This window comes from Lissotriton vulgaris, chromosome 3_1 (assembly GCF_964263255.1).
Source record: "Lissotriton vulgaris chromosome 3_1, aLisVul1.2, whole genome shotgun sequence".
Lineage (NCBI taxonomy): Eukaryota > Metazoa > Chordata > Amphibia > Caudata > Salamandridae > Lissotriton > Lissotriton vulgaris.
This window is the reverse complement of record NC_141689.1, coordinates 258,489,779-258,503,067: the sequence shown is the minus strand read 5'-3', so window position 1 is coordinate 258,503,067 and position 13,289 is coordinate 258,489,779.

Here is a 13,289-nt window from a genome sequence, read left to right as displayed (position 1 = left end):
TCACAAAACCTAAATACCTCCTATCTGGGCGATTCCCTATTAATGTCAGATCGTATTTCCACATACAAACTCCACTGTCTAATACTATTACTGCTTCTATTTTGTTAACCAATTAGTTCCCTTATTTACATTCAGGGTTCACCAATCCTGTTGTTTTTTTTTCTTTAATCCAATCAAGCTCAAGCTTACAAAATTCCCTTAGCCAATACTAGCACAGTCTTTTTGTGATGTCAGTATCACTCCTTACTACTTACCCCTCCTTTACAAACCTCCTTCAATTACAAACCCGCGGTCTCAACCAATTCCAGCGCGGCACTCTGTGACGTCAGCGCAACTCGGGCAGCTGACCCTTCCTTCACAAGGTAATACAAGTACTTATTGTCTTTTAACTTTTCACCATAATGTCATGAACGACAACATAAAACATTCACTACTCTGTCTGTTTCATTAAACTAAAGAATAATTGATTTTCATTTTCTGCGAATAAGACCTTCCACTTATTCTTCATACACTGCGAGTAAAACCCTTCCGCTTATTCTTCATTCAAGCTCAGAAGGACCTGCTACTCCTTTAGTGTTACCCTTTCTAGGTGATATAACACCAGAGTTTCACCAGCGAACTCGTTACTATCAATCGCTCTCACCTTTTCATAAAAATGAATTACTATTTCCAAACAGACGAGTAACCTCACTGCAGTGTGGCTTCCATTTCCCACCCGCTATACACTTCCCTGGAATTTCCAGACAACATAAAACAATATACAAACGGGTATGTTAAAACATAAATCTATCACCAAACTTATCAATAAAACATTAACTCTGCTACCAGCAAACTAATCCAGCGGGTTACCAACCTGCGAAAATCTATCACCATATGTTCATCTGGGCCCATACACACACTCACTCTCATAGGCTGGTTATTGCTGCTAGGGGTCAATTTTTATAAATGCTTTAATTAGGATCAGTTACCTATATCATCTCACAAATCTTCTCGCTGATTATAAAGCCTTTTGCTTTTAGTCAATGGACCTATTTAGTTGGAATTAGTTGACGGTGATATAACATAGGTGCACTTATCTTCTATTTTATTCAATAACTACAGACTCAGGAAAGTTAAAGGGCCAGATGTAGGTCGCCCAATACCAGTCGGTAACGGCCGAAATCACAGAATTTCGGCCGTTACCGACCGGTATTGGGAACTTGTAATGTAGGAACCAAAAAAAAACTATTCGGTAAATACGAATCGGTAAATACCAAATCGGATGTTACCGATTCGGTATTTACTGATTTGGTATTTACCGAATCGGTAGATGATATGTAGCAACCACATCTAAGAGTGCTCATGTGTATTAAGGATTCGGTATTTACCACCAACTGATAGTTGGTGGTAAATATCGAAAACCTTAAAAAAAGCAATTTTGTGCTTTTTTTAACTGTGCCATGTGGCAGACATACATGCCACATATGCACCCTTGCACTATGCAGGGGTGCAACAGGGTGTCAATGTGACACCCTGCCACCCTTGTAAGTCTACCCCTTATAACCGATTTGGTATTTACCGAATCGCTAATTCTCATTCATTCCTATGGGTCTTTATAGGGGGTCATTATGATGGTGGAAGGACTGCCAGGCCGGTGATGGCGGTCCTTCCGCCATCACCAAGCGTATTACCCACCTCCAAGTTAGGTTGGCAGTGGGTATCGCGGTGGACGCAAAGTCCGTCTGCCACTTCACCGCCAAAGACAATTGCACTGATTGCCAGGTGGATGGTGCAGGACCACTAAAATGGTGATGGTGCCTAGCAGGCACTGTCCACCAAATTAGGATGTGGGTATTGGTAAGGCCAAAGGCTGGCGGGGATTGGGATTGGGGGCCCGTTGGGGGCCCTCCTTGTTTGGGGGTGAGGTGTCGCTGCACTGGGGGGTACCCATGGTACCCACATGCCTTTCCATGCACCAAGTGGCAGGCACCGCATGGTGGCTGCCATGTAGTGCAGGCAAATGCAGTGCAAGCACTTTTGACATTGCGTACGGTTCTGCAGCCAGCAGCACCACCCACAATGTTAAAAGCCCAGGAGACGCCCGCCAGTATGGCAGGTTCATCTTTATCGCAGTGGTGGGACCTCCACATGTCTCGTGGGCGGTCCCAAACGCTGCTTCGATGTACATCATAATCAGTCCCTAAATTAGGCCCTATAGACTCCTAGGCCAGGGTGCATTGTATTTAAAAGTTAGGACATGTGGGTTTAAGTTTTATATGCCCTAGTAGTGTAAAACTACTAACACCTTTTTTCACTATTGCAAGGCCTATCTCACCCACAGGGTAACATTGGGTTACACTATTACAGTTAATAAGTGATAACTTAAGTTTGGGAGTAGATAGAAAAGTTATATTTACACTCAAATGAATTGAAATGCAAATCTCTAGTTAATGGTAAAGTCGGATTTTAAGTCACAAATCTAATAATGCTTTTATAGAGCTGGCATTTTGGCGTCATATGACTAGGTGTAATTGACTATTGGCCTTTGTGCATTCCTCCCAGACATTGTCACATAGAGGGACTAGGAGGTAGTAGGTTGGGCCATCCAACCAATCAGCAGAACCGTTCCTTGCCTCTATTACACTTCAGAAGGCTGCCCCAGCACACACACACAAAGGGACTTGATACCAGGCTAGCATAACCCCGAACAACTCTGAGCCTGCAAAGGTGAAGGGAGGAAGCATTTAAAACCGGATGTGGGGGTGTTATAGCTGTTTTCCCCCACTTCAAAAGCTGGCAGTGCACAGACAGAATATTGAGTTTTTAATATCGATATACAAAAAGATTGAGTTGCAAATATTGCGGTACAGCATTATTAACAGCAAGAATATCGTGGTCCAGAATATCGACTTTAAGGTAAAAAATGTTTTTTAAAATATCGAAGTCAGTAATATAGTTTGCAAAAATGTTGTTTAAAGGATTTTTTTTATATTAGTGTTATGTATTTTAGAATGTATTTTAAAAGTATGTGATCTAATTTTTTTAATAAGTATTGCTTATGTTTTCAAATATATATGTAACATTTTTTGTAGTGATTAATTTTATGTTAATAAAATATTGTGTTTTTTAGTTCTGTAGCGGGCTGTGGGTTTATAGGGAAAATGGAGTTCCATTTAGTGGTATATCAGTGGGGAAAGACCTGTTAGTTTGTGGCTGTAAGTAAAGTATCAAATCAAACAAACAATTTTTGCTTAGCTATATCCTTCTCCTTGGTGTAGGCTTGTTGCACAGCATTTTTCAGTCCAGCCCCTATCACTCATGTCGCTTCTGAAGCAGCTATCAATGAAGCGTTCTCCACTTCAACCAAAACTTAAGCAATTGACGATCAAGGCTGTTACACTCTATGAAACTAACTTAGACTTTATGAAGTGTGCTGATTGGTATTTTTATCAAATGTTCCTGACGCATGTAGAAGTGGCCTACCCAGAATTTGTTACTCCTATGTGCTCTGCATTGTGCAACACACATAGAAGTTGCAAATCGTCATGTTTAAATGATTGTTTATGTGCAGGAAGGGACATCTTCCTGTACATAAACAATCATGCATGGCGTTTTGCTGTTTCTAAGTGTGTTGCACAATGCAGCAAAAATAGAAACAGCTAAAATGCGGAGAAATAACGAATTTCTCCTTGTTTTGCCATGTTAAGACCAGGTTTTCTCTGGTCTTAATTTTAACGCTGTCTTCTGTTTACGCCACCCTAGTAAATAGGAGGCAGCGTCAAAATCAATAAGTTTTGTGGCAGAATGCCCAACAAAACACCCATTGCCACCTCCTTTACACTAAGTTTAGCGTGAAAGTGTTTCTTATTTACAAGGCGGCGTTAAGCCACATTAAGTGGCTTAACACCGCCTTGTAAATATAGCGAAGACATTATTGCCACAGGGACGTCATTAGAATGTGACGTTCCTGTGGCGATAGGGGCTTGCAATTATGTCCCAGAGTTCCATTGGTAATGCCACATACGTTGTAGTACTCTATTTATTTTGTATCCTACAGTTAACTTTTTCAGTGGCTTTGGCAGTACCTGATGTGAAACTACCAATAGAAGAATACCACATTTTAAATAATGAGGGACAAAGTGACTGAAATATCACCTACATTGGTCGCCCCGGGGCACCAATACTTCAAATGTAGACACACATTTCAATTACACGTTCACCTATGATAAGAAGATTGGAGATTGCAAAGAACATTTGCTTTCAGCACTAGTTTCTGTGATGCAGCACATCACATGGGTGAGTGACATTAATTATTGCATCTCGAAGCGCTTTCTTCTTTAATACCATATAACCTTGAAATCGAGTTTATGCCAGCTAAATTGGATTCAAGTCACAGAGAATTAAACAATTTTACGCCATTCCCTTTAAACAGAGAACAGTACAAAACGAAAGTGGCATTTAATATTTGTCCTTTGGAAATGTCAAAGATATATAACATGCTAAACCGAACAAGGATTTCCACCAGATAATCTTATCTATTGCAAAGCGTATTAAACTTTTAAAGACTGTTCACAACCTGAGCTCTTCTCCTTGGCCTGTGGCACCACTGTCAGTCTATTATGTTCATGCAGTTCATCAAAGAATTGTGACTTTTCTGTTAGATTCTTATGTAGGATAAGGTAAGTCTTTCAGTGGAAGAAATATTCCAATAGTGAGGAAGGGAAGAGTCAAGATCCACACAGTGTATGAAAGAATGACTTTCACTGGCCAGCAATGTCCAGGTCACAGTACCAACGACCCCTCCCTTTCCATCCTGAAAGTTGTGAGCACCATTATGTCCACATTGTAAATGAGAGCATAGCGCACATCTCATGCGCTAGTAGTGGTTGCACGATGGATTACTCAGTGTTGATGTGGATACAGAGGGGAAGATTTACAAGCCCCTTGTGACACTTTTACTCTGCAGTTGCGTCACTTTTTTGGCACAGTGGTGGCGTGAACCATGCACCATGTTGCGCCTTATTTACAATGGGACGCATCTAGGGAGATGCGTCACGTTGTAAAGCCATGCGTCACATTAAACCTGCGTCAGGTTTAATGTATGCAGGGTGGGCGTTCCGTCTGAAAAAGCCTCAGAAAAGTGACGCAGTGAAATCTACAAGATTTCACGGAGTCATTTTTCCAACACCGCTGCGCCAAAACCCTGCGCCTGCTTGAAGCAGGCGTAAGGCGTGACTCAGCATGCTAGGTATGGGCAGCCCCTGAGCATTGCTGGAGTTGTGTCGCGCTTGCGACACAACTCCAGCAATGCACCGCCCTTACGCCATCAGATGTGTCACACATCTGTTTATCCTTGCGCCACGACGGGCCGCATTGTAAATGCAGCGCATTTGTGGTGGCCCAAGGGTAAACTTGCGTGACGTATCTTACCTGGCGCATCCCTGCTGATATGCAGGGATGCACCAGTCCTTGTAAATCTGCCCAATGAATCTTCAGTGTTCGCTGTTGGTGTGTAGAGGGGGGCGTCCCTAAGCACAATAGCGTGCTAAGGTGGTTGTGTGCTCTATCACTTATCCCACATTCTTAACCGACCCTCGGTGAAGAGGTCAGACTGCTGCACCTTCCTCGTGCAGTGCTGGGGGGCAACCAGGAAGGTTGTCCTGCCAGGGGCACGTTGACTACAGCCTAGCTTGCCCCCCCCCCCCCCCCTCCCAAGTAGAGTGATCATGGGGACAGGGCTAGCGGCTGTGGCCCTTGAATGCTGTTTGGACGTATTTTCGAGCTAACAACCAGTCAAGATCTTAATGCTATGCTATATAATATCATTATATATGTCACTTTCTGCCAAAACTCTTTAGTGCTCACTTCCTGCCAATACTGGCAGATTATATCTACACTGTTAGTTTAAATTGCACATCTTTTATACACACTATTGTAATATTTTCTTTTTGTGTTTAACAGGATGTATCTGTTTTGTATCTTATATATAATCCATGTACTCTGAAGTCCTTATGTGATGTACTTGGTTCTATTGTAAAGCTCTCTGACAACTTTGGGTAAAGTACGCACTATATAAAAACACGTACATAAATAATAGTATGGATGATTTTATTTGGCACAATTGGACACTAAACTACATGCAGTTGTTAATTTAGTGCCTAACTGCGACAATCCAGTTGCCAAGCTGCATTGCCAAGCCTGGAGACAGAGCAGCGCTGCAGGAGAAAATGTAGCTCAGGCTGCCATCTACATGTGTTTACTTACTAACAAAACTACTATTCAGACATTAAACACAATTAGGAATAATCGGGCCAACAAAGAACAGCCTATGCCGCCATCTGCTCCAGAAACGAGTATCAGCGACTGCTAGTCATAGTTCAGCATTAAAGTAAAGGCCGCTCATTATTTTACAATAGTTGCGAAAACTACCATGTAGGCGGAAGTTTGCTTTAGACATGCTTTTTTCACTTAAGGGCAGTGGTCAAAGTGTGGGGGGGGGGGGAGGGGGGGTCAGCACGGCTTTCACCTAATTTTTTTATTTAATAAGATCCATTTCCCTACTTTTTTACTTTAAAAATGCATCCCAGGGTGCGTGGCCAAGATGGCGGCAAGATAGGACGTTCTTTTGTGTCCCTCCGTTCATTAGCTTCGAAATAGCACTTTCCCTTGCTGTTCTGCCGGGGAATTAACTCTAACTGTGATACCGGGACCCTGACGAATCAATTGAGGTCAGGGATGGCGTTGCGGGAGAGCCTCGTCACCCGCAGTGGCTCCTGGCGAAGGGAACAGGGCTGTGTTGTGAGAGGGTGGAGGGCAGAGACCACAGATCCAGCGTGACACGGCGGTGAGAGCAGCAGAGATCTGTGGTCTCCTACAGGCGAAACATAAAGGAAACTGCAGAATGGACTCTGTCAGTCCCAACAGGGTGGACAGAGAGCAGAGAGGCTGCTGAAACGGGGCCATCATGGACGGAGAGGTCCTGTCAGGGAGACACAGAGTGGAGTGGACGCCATTTTAGGCCCCGATCGTGGCACACTAGAACGGAGGAAAAACACCCGGAGCACAGATGCTGCAAAAGCAGCCAGCTGGCAATTCTTCCCCAGTGACACGGAAGGTGAGCTGGGAAGCCACTGGGCTGAGACCTCAGTGAGCTGGGGGAGGGGCAGCCATCTACTGGGCCAAGGTGCGGTCCACCTGGACAAAGGGAAAAGCGAGTGAGACTGGATCACCCATCGGATGCTAACTATGTCCTGGAAGCGACATGGTGTAGACATGGGAAACAGCAGTTGTTTTGAACGTGCCCCCTGGAAGAGACTGAGTGTGTTGGTCAGATCACCTGTACTACAGACTCCCTCCTGAGACCAAACACGCTAAGAATAGCACGAGTTGCCGAGCACGGAGGTATATGTGATTATCTCAGGTCTCTCTCCTAATATTATAAGCCATAACCCTGCAACATAATGAAATAGCACACACTGCGACTAGGCCCCAGAATGAACTAACAGAATTGCGGATAACATCAGGCTATAGTCTGGTACATAGAACCTCCCTACCAACAAGAACAGGCGGAGTAATGCCTCTGGCAGGAAACGAGGGCTCAGAGAGAGGGGGATTAGATTGCCTAAAACTAAGGAGTGGCGCTTAAAAGAGTTTGACCGCTAACAACAGCTTCCAAGGAATGCCAACACGGTATGGACCACACTCTGGTAGAGTGGAACGCACTTGGTTGGCCCTCTTCTACAGCGCTAACGAAGGTGTCTCCGACTCAAAAGGCTCAGGGACTGACCTTAAGTAAAGGAGCTGGGTGGGATCTTTTTTTACCTATCAGGATCCAGGAAACACAGCTGGTGCTATGGCCTCGTTGGTACTGATGTGAGAACCGTACTGGGGCTAAATTACAAAAGGTATCATCCCCAATTGCTACTGAAGTGTGTCCACCATTTGTCTGTAGGCTGCCTCAGTTCGTACTACAGCACAGTTAATTAGCTCCTTCCACAACCGTGTAAATCACGAGGCAATACCCAGAGCATCTAGATGGAGACAAAGAATAGCAAAACACTACCGGAGAGACTTCATCTGAAATTTACCTGTGCAAGGCACAAATATACACAAAAAAAGAAACCCAGAGGATAATCAGCAATATTACCACCCGGTGACGGACTGTAGAAACTCCATAACATCCAGATCCAATAATGGCCACAGTAAGGACGAAAAAAGAGAGATCTGTAAAAGACATGTTGTTGAAGCAACCAGGGCTGAATATCCCTGCTGGGGCTGCCCACAGCAACACTGGGCAACAAGACATCATGGAGGGCGTGGGTGGACCAGCTACCAATGACCACATTGTTCACATCTCTTAAAGAAGATCTACAGGAAATAAGTATTAGCTTTTAGCAGATTTAAAGCAGATGAGGCGTGATCTGGAAAAAACAGGTGACCAGGTGATCAGGTGACCGCGTTGGAGGTACGGGACACCAATAAAGATAAAGCCTTTGAAATGATGCAACAAGAAATCATTCAGCTCCGGGAACAGCATATCAATCTTCAGGCTCACGCTGAAGATTTAAAATCGCTCCAGAAGAAATAATGTTCACATGAGAGGTGTATCATTCCAAGCTCAGAGAGATGATCTGAAACCCTACGGCCTGCTCTCTTTGGCCATGTCTTGGGCAAGGAGCAGACTAAGGGCATCCAAATAGACCGAGTACATCGAGTGGGCCCACCTAGGGGTAAAGAAGCAGCGCTGTTGGACATACTAGTGTGTATCCATGATTTTCAAACTAAGGAAGTGATCATTCGTAAAGCAAGAGTGGCCAACCCGGCGCACTTCCTCCAAGGACACTCTCCAACTTTCTTTCAAGATCTAGCCACGTCCACACTGTATAAAAGAAGAGAGTTCTGAGGTATAACAAATCACTTAAGGGAATCTCATACTACCGGGGGCACCCATTCTGGATTATCTTTAAATAATTAGGAAAACGAAGACAACTTTGCTCCCTGAAAGAGGCCCAGGAAGTCCTCTGGATAAAAGATTCCAATCAAGACACCAAACCCCAAGGGAATTCCAGCAATAGATACTCAAGATGGCAATTTGTCGGGAGGTCCCCCTCTGAGCTGAAACCAGACACTGCAACAAATGCTAAAGAAAGAGAAGCAGTAATTAGCTCACTAACAAGCCATCAGATGGGGAACAGCGTTTACAACGCAACTTTTACCACGCACTACCTTTACCACGCAACGTTTACAACGCAAGCCGTTACAACGACTTGCGCTGGGGGGCGCTGTAGGATAGGGAATGGTTTCATTTACTATCCAAAACCTTCCCTACTATCCACGGGGACTGGAGTTGGAATAGTAAATTAAACTATTCACTATCCAGCGCCCCCCAAAGCAAGTCGTTGTAACGACTTGCGTTGTAAAAGTTGCGTGGTAAAGGCATGTGTTGTAAAAGCATGCGTAGTAACGACATACATCCCATCAGACTGACCGGCTTCCACCTGATTAGATATATTTTCCAGAAGGGAGAAAAACTAATCTGGGTGGAGCCGGAGGATACTGTTGACACCACATTTGATACACGATGAGGAACTCTGGAACTCCACTTGACTGGACAGTGCAATCGAAACCAACCGGGCCGCCACTGGCTTACGACCCCTATGGACTACCGGAAGTTGACAAACTGTTGGCCCCTTACCTTACATTTGTTGGGAATTTTTGGAAATGGCTTCTGTTTTGGGGTATAGATTTTTTTTTACCCACACCAGTCTCACAAAGTCCCCGCAGTCTCTCATTGAACAGCGCGTTAGTTCTAAGTCCCCCAAAGGGTAGCGTAACACTGCCCCAGCATAGGTACTATGATTCTACTTCCATTCATTCACTGTGGATGGAAATGTAAAGATCATGAGTCTTAATGTTAGAGGTCCTAATCACCTTGCAAAACACACAGCGATCCTTTCACTGCTGGAAAATTCCGGGGGGATATATGCAGTTTTCAGTTTCAGTTTTTAACGTCTTTATTTCGAAGTTTTCTTCATAAAAGACAACAGATAAAATGTATACAAAAATACAACACAATAAGTGCAGATCTTAAAAAAAATACAAAATAGACAATCACATATCCGTTTAAAAAAGTCAATTAAATAACATAGAAAGACGTTTTTTCCAGTTGATAAAAATATAATAGTTCATTCAATAGGTCATAAGTATTAGTATATTTCTACTGTTACAATTCTCTGATTTATCACCTTGTAGATACCTGGCTCTGATGGTCCAAGCCCATCCAAGATATTTTGCCATACCTATGGACAACCATTCTGCTGTATTAAATCTTAGGAATAACAGCGCTTCTTCACACACACGTGTATTGACCCTTCTGCAAATGGGTTTAAGCCATTATCGGCGTGGTGCGCAATATGCTGGGCAAGCAAAAAGAAAATGGCCTAGAGATTCCCTTTGCTCACTACACCAGGGACAGTGCAAAAACGGTTGGTTATGCCACTTATTAGTAAATTCCCTTAATGGCAACGTCCCAACTCGAAATTGATGATACAGTTTCCTGTCTGCACTTTTAGTAATGGTGTCCCAATAGGTCTCAATGTGCGGAAACACTTTGTGGACCAGGAAAGTCCCTGTCAAATTAGGTTTCTGTGAGAGCAAGACCAGATCTTCCTTTACTGTGGCCCAGAATAAAAGTTTAAATTCTTTATTCGACGGGAAAGTATGATTTCCCGGATCTGTCCACTGCATATGAAGACCCATTCTAAAAAGTGTAGTCTTCATTGTTTTGAACCAGGATATATTCCCAGCCCCTTGTATCGATCTCACATCCAGAATCTCCTTGGCAAACATAGATAGTTCAGGTGTGGACCAGATACGTCTCCATAAAGCAACCATCCTATATTGGGCATGATGTTTAATGGATTGGCAACCCATATCTAACATAAGGGGAAGTGATGGTGTTGATGGCGGGAGAACTACCAAACTACGAAAAAACGTATTCTGGATTTTTTCCAGAACAGCAACATCTACATTTCCCCATAAATCCGAGCCATAGAGAATGGATGAGCTAATTTTTGCATTATAGATTTTAAGCGCCGGCAAAACTCTTTTTGTCTGGGAACAACGCTGTTCTTTCACAAGACATCCCGATAAACGGGCAAATTTTAAACTGAGTGCCTCGATCTGTTCCTTCCAGTGTAGCCTCTAGTCTATTACTACTCCTAGGTACGTCATTACCTCTACTTGTTCCAAAATGGTCCCATTCATGGTTACATGACCCCTTAATGGTTTGTTCTTGGTCAGAACCATAAATTTTGTTTTTGAAACGTTAATTTCGAGGTCATTTAGACTACAAAAATCCACAAACTTATTTATTGCTGTCTGGAGACCCACCTGCGTTTTTGCCAAGGTTAGAGTATCATCGGAAAAATTAAAAGGGGGAACCTGGTCCCACCCAAGACTGGCGCATCTGTCGGTGTAGCTGAGAGAAACTGTACTACTTGATTGATGAAGAGTAAGAACAGGGTTGGTGCCAGGACACACCCTTGTCTCACTCCTCGGGTCACTGGGAAGGGTTCTGTTACCTGGCCCTGGCTACCCCATCTTACTCTGGCAAAGTTTAGTTCATGTAGCCTGATGGTTAACTCGAGTAAATCAGAAGGTATTCCCATTCTCCTTAGCGCTACCCACATCTTTTCTCTCGGGACCAAGTCGAACGCAGATTTGAGATCCACGAACGCTGCGTATATTGTGCCTCCACCTAAATACACAGTCTTCCAATAGATCATAACAAATCTGAGCACTTGGTCGACAGTGCTTATATTGGCCCTAAAGCCAGCCTGCAGTGGGGACAGAATATTTTCTTCAGTCATCCAAAACTGAATTCTGCCCAACAACATTCTAGTGATTACCTTCTGCAGAGCGTCAATAAGGCTAATGGGGCGGTAATTTCCCGCATTAGTCTTGTCACCTTTTTTATATACAGGGAGGATCTCGGCCCCTTTCCAGGAGTCTGGTATTCTGGCGCCTTTGGCAATAGCATTAGCCAGAATGGTTATGTAGGGAACCCAATTTACCATATCATACTTAAAAAGATCCGCTGGGACGCAGTCCATACCGGGGGCTTTACCATTTTGGACCTGCTTTAGGGCATTCACTGTCTCAGCTTCCTTAAAGACTATGCATTCACAGAAAGCAGCAGGTGTCGGAAACCGGTTACTCTCCCCTGTAATGTGAATTCCCATCTCCATACCGCTGAACTGGGCCGAGAAATGCTCAACCCAGGTCTCAGCTGGAACATGATTAACCGGGGCTTGCAGGTCCCCTGTCCCACCCAACTTCACTACCTGCCAAAATTTAAGCTGGTTCGTAGAGAGGCTAGCCTCATATAGATCTAACCAGGGTTGATCATCCCATGCAATCCTTGCTTGTTTTAGCGCCTTCTTGTATTTTGCCCTCTCTATTTTAATATCCATTGTTACCCTAGTTTTGATGGCAGCTATCAGGGAACTATGTGCTTTACGGCAGGACTTGTCATACCATTTGGCTCCTAAATGGTTCCTAACAGTTTTTGTAGAACTACCTGGTTTAATAAAAAAGGATTTAAGTTTGGCAATAAGGGACTCGTGGATTGCGCCGATTTGTTCCAGTGACCCCACATCATCCAGTAGTGACTTCGCCTTCTTGGTCGCTGCCGATACTTCTACAGATATATTATCGATGATACCAGGATCTTCCAGAAACCTAACCCAGCGTACCCTACGACAGTCATTTGTAAGAACTGTCTCGGCTGTGGTATAATTTGTTGCGTTATTTCTAAGTAGGCCACCGTCCACTTTCAAGTTTATTGATAAGGGATTGTGGTCGCTTTCCGGTCTTACAATTATTTCCATGTCCTCTAGTAGGCTCCAAAACTCCATTTTAATTAAAAAGTAATCTATGCGGCTGGTACTGTAACCATTATCAAAAGTAGCGCTTCCCGCCAAGTCGGACTTAGTCCTCCCATTAGCAGCTCTCAAATCCCACTCCAAGCATAGACCAAGCCATTGCATACGGCCTCAGTAACCTTTTTAACAGGTGAAATGGCCAGGCTAGGGATATTCCATAGCTGATCTACTTCACCATAACACCCGTCTTCCACAGTAGTTAAGGGTTCGAACGTACAATTAAAATCCCCAGCCATCATTACACACTTATCTCTACCAATATTATTCAATAGGGGATCTAGATCCTTAACAGTTTTCGGTCTCTTCCCTCCTGGTCGCCCCCTTGCATAAATATTGATTAGGTAAAAATCCTGATTATTTACACTG